The 14968-nt window shown below is 42.2% G+C and overlaps 1 protein-coding gene across 1 annotated transcript in view; it reads left to right on the top strand.

Annotated features, from left to right (window-relative positions):
- The first annotated feature begins 11530 nt into the window (after positions 1-11530).
- The window catches only part of LOC126335095 (uncharacterized), a 499726-nt gene continuing 496288 nt past the window's right edge, over positions 11531-14968 (top strand). The window contains exon 1 of the mRNA XM_049998005.1: positions 11531-11684. The gene's annotated coding sequence lies outside the window, so the exon portion shown is untranslated. The remainder of the gene's footprint in view (positions 11685-14968) is intronic.

The following is a 14968-nucleotide window of genomic DNA, read 5'->3' as shown; positions in this document are numbered from 1 at the left end:
ATAGTCGGGGTCGACAGCCACTGTACAGATACATAAGGAAAAGCCCCGACACGGTACGATAAAACTTATTACCAATGAAAATAAACACTAGAGCGGCCAGTGTAAACGTCGGCAAAGATTGTAGACATTGTGTTACCTGAATAACAAATTTTTATGAAAGTATGAAGTGTGAGGTCCTTTTAGTGCAAAACCACGAAAGTTTTCTTTCCTTTCGGGCATTATGCTAATGTCATGTCACTGTAGCTGCCTGCATCTGAAGAGGAAGTCCGATAAAAATCAGTATTGTATTCGCAGTCAAAAATGGGAAGTAATTATGGAGGATGAAGAAGCATATATAACCAAATTGCGTAAATCTCAACAGCACGGAACCAATTGTGTAAATTGTTCAAAATTGTTTATGATATTTTATGAAATTTTTTGCATGTAGTAATTATTTTTAAATTTTCATGTGCAACATCAGGACTAGGAGCAAAATAAACAGAAACAAAAATTCTTGTGGATAAAGTAACCAATTGAAAAGGGAATCAATAGCGAAACCGGAATTTACAGAAAGTTTTGGAAATACGCTGTTGGTTTCATCGCAGCAAGGGTAGGGCCGCTACGCAACCGCTTGCTTAGCTTTGCTTGGGAGCGTCTCCAGCGTAGTAATTATACATCCCTTTCCTTAATTTCTCTTCCTACATGTATTGTAGTGAATTTTAAGAAATTTTACGCAATGATTAGCGAGAGAAAAGTTTTAAGTTTTTGTGTCACAACATTTCGTGCGTCATAAAAGTAGGCAGTTAACGCTTGACGACATGTAAATCGTATGTTCAAATTTCCAAAAATAATATATTTCAATTTTCTATTTTTCAAATTTTAATTAAAATATGAAACCAAAATGGCACAAAAATCAGTTTCCATTATTGTTGACAATGGCGAAAACGCAATGAGCCAAGATGGCGTACAATTGCAAGACAGAACATCTTAAGTACCAGAGCCATGTCTTCCACACTCAGAAGTATTAAGTTGTTCAGAGATGAACAGAACCGAAGTAACAAGTGCTAGTGAGCTTTCACAGAGTTCTCACTTTGATGATACGTTGATGACAATAGATGAAACTACATCACGTATCTCCATGAACAACATTCTGCTCTCACAGGAAAACAGAAAGCGAAGATAACATGATTTTTGACGACACTTTACCGTCACCCATCATAGGAAATCCAAATGTTGATTTACAAAGTACAGTTGTTAACAACCAAAGTACATTAGATAGCAACCAAAATAGTGCACTTGCCACGATACTTCAAAAACTCGATAGCTTGAGCACCGAAATAAAAAATACAAACACCAATTTGTGTGCAGAAATTGATACAAAATTTGACAGTTTGTTGCAAAACCTTACCATAGTCACACAAGACAAACAACATAAAACAAGAGCAGAAACAAGATTTAAAAGATTTTCAGGATACAGTCCCACAACAGATCACTGATTGGACTAAGAGTTTTCACTTGGAAATGAATGTAAAATTTAAAGACATGGAAAAACAGCTAAAGCAAGATGTACTTTCTGAAGTAAACAATAACATTACGGAAATAAAACAAATTAGAAACTCTTAACGAGCAGAATGATACAGTAGAGCAGCAAATAAAAGCGACGAAAGACACACACACAAACCTGGAAGCTACACAAACACAATTAACTTCCACAGTGAAGAACGTCGCTACCGTAGTGAACAAACTGCCTAAGGATTACGAAAACATACCAATAGCGATTAATGAACTCGCGTTAAAAGTAGCATCACTTGAAATCGAAAGTGTCTGTGCCAGAAAGGAAAGGGACAAAACTAATGACAATTTATCTGATGTAATTCCACAAGCTGAAGCAGGTACTCTGGACAAAACCAGTACCGCAGCGGAAAAAGTAGTGAAGGAATGTAGATTAATCAATGATGTCGTTGAAAAAGTTACTCAGCAGAAGGAAAATGACATTATCGATAAAGTAAACACCAATTTGCAAGCTACAGAGCACGGGATACGTAACCACTTGGGTGAAATTGCTACAGAGACACAAGTTGTAGACATAAACAAGGAGCCAGTCACAGCAAACCAAAGTAATGTATGCACACCGATCATTGGAAACCCTACAAACAATGCAAGTAGTAATGACAGACCGCAGAGTGTAGGTTTACATGTCATAACACCAGAACCAGTACCTACGAGAAATGTAAATAATTATGACAGCTATGTAAACACAGCACAAAATGCAAATAGCTTGTCCACTATATTTGCCGAGGAAGGTCTATTAAGACACCATCAGTTTCCAACGTTTACGAGTGAAGGTAAGAGGATGAACCCTGTTGTATTTATTAGTGCTTTTCGACATGTGTTTCCTAGAAATTGGACGGAAGCACAAAAGATCAGATTTGTTGTTGGGTATGCACAAGGCGATGTACTTTTGTGGGCAACCGAGGCAGCCGAGCGTTGTAAAACATTTACAGTTTGAACGTGCATTTCTTGACAAATACTGGTCAGAAGCCGTACAGGAGAGACTTAGGCGAGAGATTTTTAACCCCACTCCTTTTATAGCAAATATGGTAGCTTGCAAGGCTATTTTGAGAAGTATCTCAATAAAACACGTTATCGGACGAATCCTATTTCTCATGTTGATGTTTTAAAAATTTTAAAAATCGTTTGCCATTACACATTCGTGACAAATTAGTTACTACACCTGAGCACGACACAAAATATTTTGTGTCCAATTTAGATTCAATCGACATAGTATATGAGGAGAAAGTACTAACAAATAGGGCGTCGGACAGCCAAACACCACAACAACATAACTCGAATGGTCAAAACAAAAAGCCAGACGCGAACATACAGCAAGGCTGGTACGCGCAACCGCAAGGATACATTAACCGTGGTAATGGATACGGAAATGGAAATGGCAAGAACAGAAGATTTAAACGAAACTATCCGTGTGACAGAAACGATTACCATCCACAAGCTAATTGCAATCCCTCATCTCAAAACTATGCACCGCGTGTAAATAAAAACAGTCAGCCGTACCAATGGCCGGCGCGCGGCAACAATAACAACATGCCACACGCCGAACCGCAGCCAACCTTTGCCCAACAAAATCACGATACGGCAACATTTCACAACAGTCATATGAACACTCGAAAAAGTATGTCAAGAGCTGGTAATGATACAAACTGGAGAAACAATCACACAGTACAACTGACAGAAAAGTGTTCTGTGCACAGAAGTAAATCAGACTACACTGCAGGAAAACCCGAATCGGTCGAAGTTGAGCCCCATATTGTAGATCTTACAAGAGGTAGGGGCACATCAGATTTTCAAACATGTTTCGTACGATTCGATGAGCAAGGAGACATAAACGACGACCTATAGCAACATGAAATAGAATCAACGAAAAATACACTAGAAGAACAAGCGGAAGCAGTAATCAGGCAAGTAATGTTGTAGTTTTATAAGTAAAAATTTTTATTGTGTGTATTTTTGAATGAAATATATGTAGACTTACGTAATTTTCTTGTTTTGTAAGCAAAGACAAACATTTGACAAGATGGAAGTGTAAAAACACAGCTTCACGCTAAGCGAAATGCAAACTGGAGCAGCGTACGACTCAGCTGTGCGCGCTCAACAATGCATGCTTACATCAGTACTAGGGAAGAGACATTGACCTTGCGCGAGCGCAACAGGCTAACTCGCGGCGCAACCAAATAGAAACGTTCAGTTTAAAAGCGTGTGCTTTAGTATCTAAGAATTTAATATTTAAGTTTGTTGATTATGGAAAGTCATTTACTAAAGGTTCCGCCCCCCCCCCCCCCCAAGCAAAAGTTTTTTTGGCTTCCTTCTCCTTCTGCTTCTGCTGCTGCCAGGAAGAGCTGAAATAAAACTCTTATACTACGCTGCTTCTCTGTAAAAGTACTGTGATGTACGTGTATTTAATGGTTGTGTATAACTTAAGCATGATCCATTGATGTGTTTTACTACTGAGAATTGTATACTCTAATATCACGGTGAGCATATAGTCCAACGATTCTGTTTGTTTTAGGATGCTGCAGCAGATATGCACCAGGATGCTCAAAAGAGAAAAAGCCCAATAGATAACTTCAAGGAAGCCAAAAAAACTTTTGCTTGGGGGGGGGGGGGGACACCTTTAGTAAAGCACTTTCCATAATCAACATACTTAAATATTAAATTCTTAGATACTAAAGCACACGCTTTTTAAACTGAACATTTCACTTCAAGAAAAGTACGGCCTGCAAGAATCCTACTGTATGGGCCCAATTTCTCTTCTTGCCGTCGTTCGCAGTTATGCCGTAAGGCGTTTGCAGTCTTCATCCGAGGAATTTTTGTTCAAATTTGCAGGCAAAGCTTCTCCTGCTCCACAAGCTTGTTGCCTCAATCACTGCTGCCTACAGACTGTGTGACTTCTTCCCGCGCTTGCTCTAGGTAGCGCGGCAATTCGCCATTGCCATCTTTTCCACTCCGAGAGCCACTTTCGTTTCAAACAAAAGTACACTGGCTTTTACATAACACCTATTTCTTACATTGTTCCTAAGCGTGACCATTTCTTAAAATTGTCAAATTTACATCAGCATGGATAGTTTATACACACAAATGTTTTTAAATACAAATGTCATCAGAAAATTATTTAACGTAATAAACAAGTTACATAGTATTTTACATACATTACTCATATACAATGCAAAGAACTGCAGTGTCCAATAGAGTACACTTCACTTTACATATACGGAAAATATAGCACCAATACACGAAAATTTTAAAGCAAAAAATTATAGAAAATATAGATGAACCATAAACAAATAGTATTACAGGCTGAAATGAAATGTCGTGTGACGAGGGCCTCCCGTCGGGTAGACCGTTCGCCTGGTTCAAGTCTTTCGATTTTACGCCACTTCGGCGACTTGCATGTCGATGGGGATGAAATGATGATGGTTAGGACAACACAACACCCAGTCTCTGGGCGGAGAAAATCTCCGACCCAGCCAGGAATCGAACCCGGACTCTTTGGATTGACAGTCTGTCGCGCTGACCACTCAGCTACCGTGGCGTATAGGCACTTCCATGATCTCGCAAGATGCGCTCTTCCTACGTTCCATATTAAGAGGTCTGTAATAGGTGCAATAATTGTTCATTTATCTAAATCATTATCAGAATACAAAATGTTATTTGTTACTACTGAAACCATCTTTGATCTAGCAAGATGCACTCTTCCTACGTTCCATATTAAGAGGTCTGTAACAGGTGCAATAATTGTTCATTTATCTAAATCATTATCAGAATACAAAATGTTATTTGTTACTATTGAAACCATCTTTTATTTGTAGGAGAATTGTGTCCTTTCCAGCAGCTATTAAAAGTTTTATTAGTTACGATCTTATCCTGTTGTTGTCCGCCATCACGGTCGGTACACCTATTTTTGGTAATTACGTCTCTTCTAGCCCCGATGTTATTGAGATAACTAAATTGATTTATGCATTTAGGAAAATATTAAAGCATCACCGTCACTATTTTCATTTTTCGATCCAAATTTTGCCGTGCTGGGCGACAAATATCGGGTACGTTATTTTTCACGTAGGCGCCATTACAAAGAGAGCTATAACTAAATACGCTTCGTGCAATTAAAATTAACAAACAAGTGTGCTGCTAATAAGTATGCATACATACGAATGCTTAAGTTTCAACCCCTGACACCAAAAGAGATCAAGATTAAAACTGTGTGCCGGACCGAGACTCGAACTCAGGACATTTGCCTTTCGCAGGCAAGTGCTTCTGGAAGGTAAGAGACGAGTTACTGCCGTAATTGAAGCTGAGATGACTTTTCGTTGAGTCGTGCTTGGGTAGCTCAGTTGGTAGAGCAGTCTCCTGCGAAAGGCAAAGGTCTCGGGTTTGAGTCTCGGTTGGGCACACAGTTTTAATCTGCCAGGAAGTTTCGTATAAGCACACACTCCACTGCAGAGTGAAAATTTCATTCTGAAAAGAGATATGTTCATATGCTGTTGCCGGCCGGTGTCGCCGAGCGGTTCTAGACACTTCAGTCTGGAACCGAGCGACAGCTACGGTCGCAGGTTCGAATCCTGCCTCGGGCATGGATGTGTGTCATGTCCTTAGGTTAGTTTGGTTTAAGTAGTTCTAAGTTCTTGCGGTCTGATGACCTCAGATGTTAAGTCCCATAGTGCTCAGAGCCATTTGAATCACATGCTGTTTTTTGCTTCGGTGTGTAATAACATACAGGGTGTTTCAAAAATGACCGGTATATTTGAAACGCCAATAAAAACTAAACGAGCAGCGATAGAAATACACCGTTTGTTGCAATATGCTTGGGACAACAGTACATTTTCAGGCGGACAAACTTTAGAAATTACAGTAGTTACAATTTTCAACAACAGATGGCGCTGCAAGTGATGTGAAAGATATAGAAGACAACGCAGTTTGTGGGTGCGCCATTCTGTACGTCGTCTTTCTGCTGTAAGCGTGTGCTTTTCACAACGTGCAAGTGTACTGTGGACAACATGGTTTATTCCTTAGAACAGAGGATTTTTCTGGTGTTAGAATTCCACCGCCTAGAACACAGAGTTGTTGCAACAACACGAAGTTTTCAACGGAGGTTTAATGTAACCAAAGGACCGAAAAGCGATTCAATAAAGGATCTGTTTGAAAAATTGCAACGGACTGGGAACGTGACGGATGAACGTGCTGGAAAGGTAGGGCGACCACGTACGGCAACCACAGCGGGCAACGCGCAGCTAGTGCAGCAGGTGATCCAACAGGGCCTCGGGTTTCCGTTCGCCGTGTTGCAGCTGCGGTCCAAATGACGCCAACGTCCACGTATCGTCTCATGCGCCAGAGTTTACACCTCTATCCATACAAAATTCAAACGCGGCAACCCCGCTACCGTTGCTGCACGAGAGACATTCGGTAACGATATAGTGCATAGGATTGATGACGGCGATTTGCATGTGGCCAGCATTTGGTTTACTGACGAAGCTTATTTTTACCTGGACGGCTTCGTCAATAAACAGAACTGGCGCATATGGGGAACCGAAAAGCCCCATGTTGCAGTCCCATCGTCCCTGCATCCTCAAAAAGTACTGGTCTGGGCCGCCATTTCTTCCAAAGGAATCATTGGTCCATTTTTCAGATCCGAAACGATTACTGCATCACGCTATCTGGACATTCTTCGTGAATTTGTGGCGGTACAAACTGCCTTAGACGACACTGTGAAGATGGTGCATGCAAGATGGTGCCCGGCCACATCGCACGGCCGACATCTTTAATTTCCTGAATGAATATTTCGATGATCGTGTGATTGCTTTGGGCTATCCGAAACATACAGGAGGCGGCGTGGATTGGCCTCTCTATTCGCCAGACATGAACCCCTGTGACTTCTTTCTGTGGGGACACGTGAAAGACCAGGTGTACCGCCAGAATCCAGAAACAATTGAACAGCTGAAGCAGTACATCTCATCTGCATTTGAAGCCATTCCGCCAGACACGTTGTCAAAGGTTTCGGGTAATTTCATTCAGAGACTACGCCATATTATTGCTACGCATGGTGGATATGTGGAAAATATCGTACTATAGAGTTTCCCAGACCTCAGCGCCATCTGTTGTTGACAATTTTAACTACCGTAATTTCGAAAGTTTGTTTGCCTGAAAATGTACTGTTGTCCCAAGCATATTGCAACAAACGGTGTATTTCTATCGCTGCTCGTTTAGTTTGTATTGCCGTTTCAAATATACCGGTCATTTTTGAAACACCCTGTATCTGCACGATAACGTATCTTCAATAAAAGGAAATATTTATAATCAATTATTTAGTGCACCGAAATGTTGGGTGTAATAAGTCTGTGTTAACAAATTTACAGTTTAAAATATTGTAAGGTGATCTGTGATAACAATAATTAACCGTTATCTGTTTAAATGACAGTTTCATATAACACGTTATGATTACATTACACACAGATCATTCATGTCAGTCGAACTCCAAAATAAGCGAAAAAAATGGTCTGAGCACTATGGGACTTAACAAATAAGGTCATCAGCCACCTAGACGTAGAACTACTTAAAAACCTAACTAACCTAAGGACATCACACATACCCATGCGCGAGGTAGGATCGAACCTGCGACTGTAGCAGCAGCGCGGTTCCGGACTGAAGCGTCTAGAACCGCACGGCCACAACTGTCGGCGAAATAAGTGAAAGATTGATCACTTAATCCGATGTTCTTAAAGGGAAAAGAACCGACCAGAAAAAAAGTGGCCATATAATGTTTCGTTTGATTTAATCCGTACACTGTTGAGCCCAAACATTATGATCGCCTGCTTAATAAACTGCTGCTTCGCCTTTAGAACGCAGTTCAGCAGTGATCCTGGGTTGCATCGGTTCGACAAGTCCTTTCTGTATTTCCAAAGGTACATATGTGGCACCAGATTTCTACGGACAGGTCCCGCAGTTCCCATAGTTTATGGGTTGGTGATTTGCGGGTGCAGGGCCCTCCATAGTGTCCCGGAATCTCTCCAGCTGGTTCAGATCAGGCAAACTAGGTGGTCGAAACATCAACGTGAGTCCACTGTCACGCTCCTCAAACCACTATAGCACGATTCTGGTCTTGTGACACAGACAGTAGCCCGTCGAAGAAATCATCGAGCACGAAGGGATGCAGGCGCTCCTCAGTAACGTTCACTCAGCCCACAGCTGTCACGATGCCTTCGATTGTGCCACGGAAGTCCAGATGACTGTCCCCCAGAGAATATCACTGCCTTGCACACCTGCGTCTGTGGCCCAGTGCATGTTTCGAGCAGCCGTTCGCCCAGATGATGGCTTATCAGGATAGGAATATCGACAAACTGTAACAACAAATATGATCCATCAGACCAGATGACACGTTTCCATTGATGCTTAAATGACGATGTCGTTGGGTCAATACGGGAACGTGTTAGGCTCGTCTGCTGCGAAGCCTCACGTTCAACTCCGTGCACTCAAAGACCTGCTGTGAAACACTTGCGCCGCCACCAGCATTGTACTCTATTGTCAGATCAGCAACAAGTAGACGCCTACTCTGCTTTACAAAGCGAGCAAGCTTCCGACCTCCGGGTTCCGTGGCGAGCCGTGGACGTCCAACACTTAGTAGCCTACTCCTGGTTTCACCATCCTCGAACCACTTTCCGTAGACGCTCATGACAGCAGTACACGAACAGCGCACCAGCTTGGTCGCTTCCGAGGTGCTCGCTCCCAGGCTTCGCGCCATAACAAACTTGCCTTTCTAAAAATCGTTTGTGTCAATTCATTTTCCCGTTTAGAGGGATTTGGCATGGGCTGGGAGATATTTTTAGGTTATAGGGTATAGGGGAAACACAGAAAGGGCTTCAGTATCAAAGGATGCAGGTCAAACACAACAAGAACATAGACCTAGGTTGGTTGATTGGTTTGGGGAAGGAGACCAGACAGCGAGGTCATCGCTCTCATCGGATTAGGGAAGGAAGTCGGCCGTGCCCTTTGAAAGGAATCATCCCGGCATTTGCCTGGAGCGATTTAGGGAAATCACGGAAAACCTAAATCAGGATGGCCGGACGCGGGATTGAATCGTCCGTGTCTAACCACTGCGCGTAGATCTAGGAGCCACCGGTATTACGGCTGCTAAGTGTCGTAGCTGTTTTGGGAAAGTATAAGGTCGTATTGTCGCTAGAATAATTTCCCCATTCGTGTAATACTTTCCTTGCCTCGTCACGTTCCCACAATGCCTCCAGGTGGAATTATGAGGGTCACTGCAAAAGAAATAAAAGAAATGCACACTATTTTTTTAACCCATCTTTTATTCTACATGTCTGATAGTTTTACAGTGTGCAGAAACATCCTTTAGGAACAATATTTTCATTTCTCCACATAATTTCCATCCCTCTCAATTGCCTTACGCCATCTTGGAACCAGCGCCTGTATAGCCACATGGTAAAATTTTGGACCAACCTGTTGGAGTCACTGTTTGGCAGCGTGCACAAGGGAGTCATCATCTTCAAACCTTGTTCCACGAAGAGAGTCTTTCGGTTTCCCAAAGAGATGATAGTCTCATGGAGCCAGGTCAGGACTGTAAGACGGGTGTTTCAGTGTTGTCCATCCGAATTTTGTGATCGCTTCCATGGTTTTTTGACTGACATGTGGCCGTGCATTGTCGTGCAACAGCAAAACATCCTGCTTTTTCCGATGTGGTCGAACACGACTCAGTCGAGCTTGAAGTTTCTTCAGAGTCGCCACACATGCGTCAGAATTTATGGTGGTTCCAGTTGGCATGATGTCCACAAGCAAGAGTCCTTCTGAATCGAAAAACACGGTAGCCATAACTTTTCCAGCAGAAGGTGTGGTTTTGAATTTTTTCTTGGGTGAATTTGCATGATGCCACTCCATTGATTGCCTCTTCGTCTCTGGTGAAAAATGATGGAGCCATGTTTCATCACCTGTCACAATTCTTCCAAGAAATTCATCTCCACCATTCTCGTACTGTTCCAAAAGTTCGCTGCACACCGTTTTTCTTGTTTCTTTGTGAGCCACTGTCAACATCCTGGAATCCTTGTGGCACAAACCTTTTTTTAACGCCAACACTTTCAGTATTCTGCAAACACTTCCTTCCCTCATCCCAACGTAGCGTTCACTGTAATGCATCTGTCAGCAGCCACCAATTCGTTAACTCTCTGCACATTGTCTGGAGTGTGTGCATTACGAGGCCTGCCGCTGCGAGGACAATCCTCAATATTGCCGTGCCCGGTTTCATCACGTACGCTGCTTGCCCGCCGACTAACTGTACTGCGATCGACAGCAGCATCTCCATACACCTTTTTCAACCTCTTGTGGATGTTTCCCACTGTCTCGTTTATACAGCACGGGAATTCTATGACAGCACGTTGCTTCTGACGAACGTCAAGTGTAGCAGCCATCTTGAGGAGATGCTGTGACGACGCCACTCACGGGAACAGGTTCAACTAAGTTTGAAAACAAGCGGGAAGGATGTATCTACACACTGTAAAACTTTCACACATGCTGAATGAAAACTGTATTTTTATAAAAATAGTGCGCATTTCTTTTGGAGTGACCCTCGTAAGTGTCGCGGTGGACACTGGTGCAGTGTGGTTGGCTAGTCGGACTAGATCTCCAGCTGAGGGTTATTATAAGCATACGAAAAGACTGTCACATTCCTAAGCCTGTGACAAGTCTGGAATGTTAGCAAAATGGTTGATGCACTTCTTTGTCCAGATCGGTCATTTGGATGGAGCTTTGTCCACGAGGAGCTTGGCCCTGCTCACAGTTTCAGTCTGTCGGGAAGTTTCGGCTTCAGCGTGTACGTGGCCCCGTTTTGCGCTGACCCCTTGGCTGGCTGGCTGGGGCACTGCCCTTCCACCTGATGGTGAGATGGCGCGGCACGCAGCAGGGCAGTTATCTCGCTTGTGGGTTTCCGGCGCCGCTGATAGCAGCGAGAGGTCCGCCGTATGGTGCAATACCCTGCAGTCGGAAATTAAACCCGGACGGGCCGCCTCCGGTGCCCACACTCTGGCCGACAGTAGTTTCAATACGGCAGAGCTAGCCGACGTGTGTGACTGATTCCGCGTTCCGGATTGAGCGGGATGTGTTTCAGATTTGTGCCCTCTTGACGTCGAATCGTAAGTTCGTTGTTTTAGCTGTAAACTACGAGTAGGTGTCGTTTGTAATTCTTTATTTCTTATTGGTTCCGTTTATTCATAATTTTGTTAATTTCTTGAAAATACCGTTTAGTGTATCGTTTCTTTTCTAACGAATGCTTTTTCGGAAAGTTAGAGAGTAACTTAGACCAGACCGTTTACATTAGAAATGTATCAAGGTGATGTTTTCGCAGTAAACATGAATCACCCAAAACTGCATGCTGTCAATGTCGTTCAAGTCATCTCTATATTTCACTATTACATAAAGCGACCAAATACTGGTTCTACATCGATATTTGTACTGTTCAAAAAAATGGTTCAAATGGCTCTGAGCACTATGGGACTTAACATCTATGGTCATCAGTCCCCTAGAACTTAGAACTACTTAAACCTAACTAACCTAAGGAGAGCACAAAACACCCAGTCATCACGAGGCAGAGAAAATTCCTGACCCCGCCGGGAATCGAACCCGAGTGTTCAAAAAATTGTGAAGTACAAGGCAGAAGCTATGTTTTAGTGTACCTTACAATAAAGTCTCATCCCCTTCCTTTCAGCCTGCCGGAGTGGCCGAGCGGTTCTAGGCGCTACAGTGTGGAACCGCGCGTCCGCTACGGTCGCAGGTTCGAATCCTGTCTCGGACGTGGATGTGTGTGATGTCCTTAGATTAGTTAGGTTTAAGTAGTTCTAATTTCTAGGGGACTGATGACCTCAGAAATTAAGTTCCATGGTGCTAAGAGCCATTGGAACCATTTTGAACCTTCTTTTCACGAAAGGAGTACGTGAAGAATTACTGTTTGTACAACTAAGTGCGAGCTGATATTCGCATGGTTTTTATTTTTTCTTCTTACACTGGAAATATGTGGTGTCCCAGGAGTAACGGTCATTATTTAGGTATATGACACGAACCATCATTCTAAGTAAAAAAAAAAAAAAAAAGATCTGTTAAACATGGCCCCTAAAATGCATATGTTAAGAGCTACGAGCACTTGTTCGCATTCAATACTGTAAAACAAATCTCTTTTACAGCAAGCTCTTTGCTTTCCATACTTTGATAGACGGTAGCACGGACCAAAAAATAAGTAACTACCCAGTAAACACGGGTTCTAAAGTGTGTACGTTAAGAGTTATGAGCACGTGTTCTTCATCTCTTCTACTGAAGAAGTGCTCATACCTCTTAACGTATGTGCTTTAGAAGCCATGTTTGCAGGGCATTTATTTATTTTTTGGTCCGTGCTACCGTCTATCAGAGTATGGAAAGCAAAGAGTTTGCTGTAAAAGAGATTTGTTTTACAGTATTGAATATGAACAACTGCTCGTAACTCTTAACATATGCATTTGAAAACCCATGTTCACTTATCAATTGTTTTTTTTGTTTTGGATAATATTACCACCTCCGAAACTGTGGAAAGCTAGAATCTTACAGTAGAAGAGATTTGTTTCAAAGTACTGAAGACGCACAAATGCTCATAACTCTTACGCTATGCATTTTAGGGCTCACGTTTACTAGACGTTTTTGCTCCAATCGTTCCTGTCGTATACCTAAATAGAGACCGTTCCTCCTGGGATACCCTGTAGTTGAAAGGCTGTAGAATATTAGTAGTTTATATCTTCAAAGATTCTTCTTTAAGTTTTCGAAGCAAGTTCTCACGACATGTAGGTGTTTTTCTATGAGTGTACGCCACCTAAAATTATTCGATATTTCCGTTACACCCTCTCGGCGGGCAAACCAGCCTACAGCTATTCGCGCCGCCCATCTTCGTCTGCGCCGTGTTTCCTGTCACCCAGACCTGGTTTGGTCCCACACAACATTCACGTAGTGTCCCTTATGCAATCTCTTTCTTAGACAAGCTGCCGTTTCCCAGTATACAAACCATGTACCCCCTATTTATCCTCTCTCAGAGAGTGTTTTTCGTCTTCGTTTTGGCTTGCGAGCTGCATAGGCAGCTAACTTACAATCTTTGTTGATAGTATCCTGTATTGCCAGGTTAACGTAAGGTCTGTGACGGTCGCAAGTTAATACATAAATCGACTAATGGGGAACAAAAACTACGTTTATATTATTGATTCCTTAAAAGTCTGCCGTGGCAATTTTAAAATTTTTCATGGTCATGTGCCACTACGATACAGACAGCCTTACACGCAAAATATTAATCATGTTACTCAATAAAAGCACCACAGCAGTGCCGCCTATTAGGTCTGTTGATAAAATACCGATATATCGATTCTTTCCAAAATACATCAATATGTATGAGGCAAGATCATATACACTGACATATCGATATCGAAATGGCAATATTGAGTCCCGATATTTTTATTTTACATTACATTTTTTTGCAATTTTCTGTAGGCATTTAAAACTGTTCTTGTGAAATCGTACTATAACACATACAGTCTTTCTCTTTGCCTATGTCAAGCAAGTACAGATGGCACAAAGAAGAAGTCCTATTGCATTGGGGGGGGGGGGGGGGATGAAAGTGAGTATGGAATAACGAGACATCCGATGTGAAGAAGTACCACACCAGATGCGTTAAAAAACAATTTTTAACGCAACTAGTGTGCTATTTCTGCACACTTGCATTCTTCTAATTCTGTTACCGAAACTGATGTACAAAGATCTAAATGACGAGGTTGGTCTTTGCGGTTGGCGGAGACGTGTGAGTGGAAATGGTGACGTAATCGCCGCTCGGCGCTACCAACAGAAAATGCAACGTTTAACTTCACCACGCAAACGAAAACACAGGGTAATCGTCATGAAGTGTTCCAGACCAATCCGACATGTAATGAAACCAAACGATTGACCCATTGAACACCTTTTATTGTGCTTCTTACATGCAGTTACCATTGTTAGCAAAGAGGTTATCGCCAAGCGTGAATGTGTATCGTTTTTCTTTCAATTCTTCCTCTAAGGGGGATGAGCAGGATGCTAGCTTATTGATGTACAGCATGCCTAATAAGAAATTAATACTTGAGTGTACAGCTCTATAAAACTGCCAATATATTTACAATGTGCAGCCGATGTTTTTTTTTTTTTTTTTTTTTTTTTTTTGCCAGTCAGTGGATATTTTTTCCGTCGATATACTGATAATTCTTTTCGGTATAACAAGGGCCGGTTATGTTATTTTATAAATATCGATATATCGCAGTCCCGATGTTTTTAAAAATATCGACAGTTCTACCGCCTATTGGACGACGTCGTCTCACTTTCACGAATATTGCCACACAACACTCGCAGCAAGCTGGCGCGCGCCAAAGGAGGCCCATTATTG

This window comes from Schistocerca gregaria, chromosome 2 (genome assembly GCF_023897955.1).
Source record: "Schistocerca gregaria isolate iqSchGreg1 chromosome 2, iqSchGreg1.2, whole genome shotgun sequence".
Classification (NCBI taxonomy): Eukaryota; Metazoa; Arthropoda; class Insecta; order Orthoptera; family Acrididae; genus Schistocerca; species Schistocerca gregaria.
The sequence above is the reverse complement of the archived record's forward strand: the minus strand, read 5'-3'. Positions and strand labels throughout refer to the sequence as shown.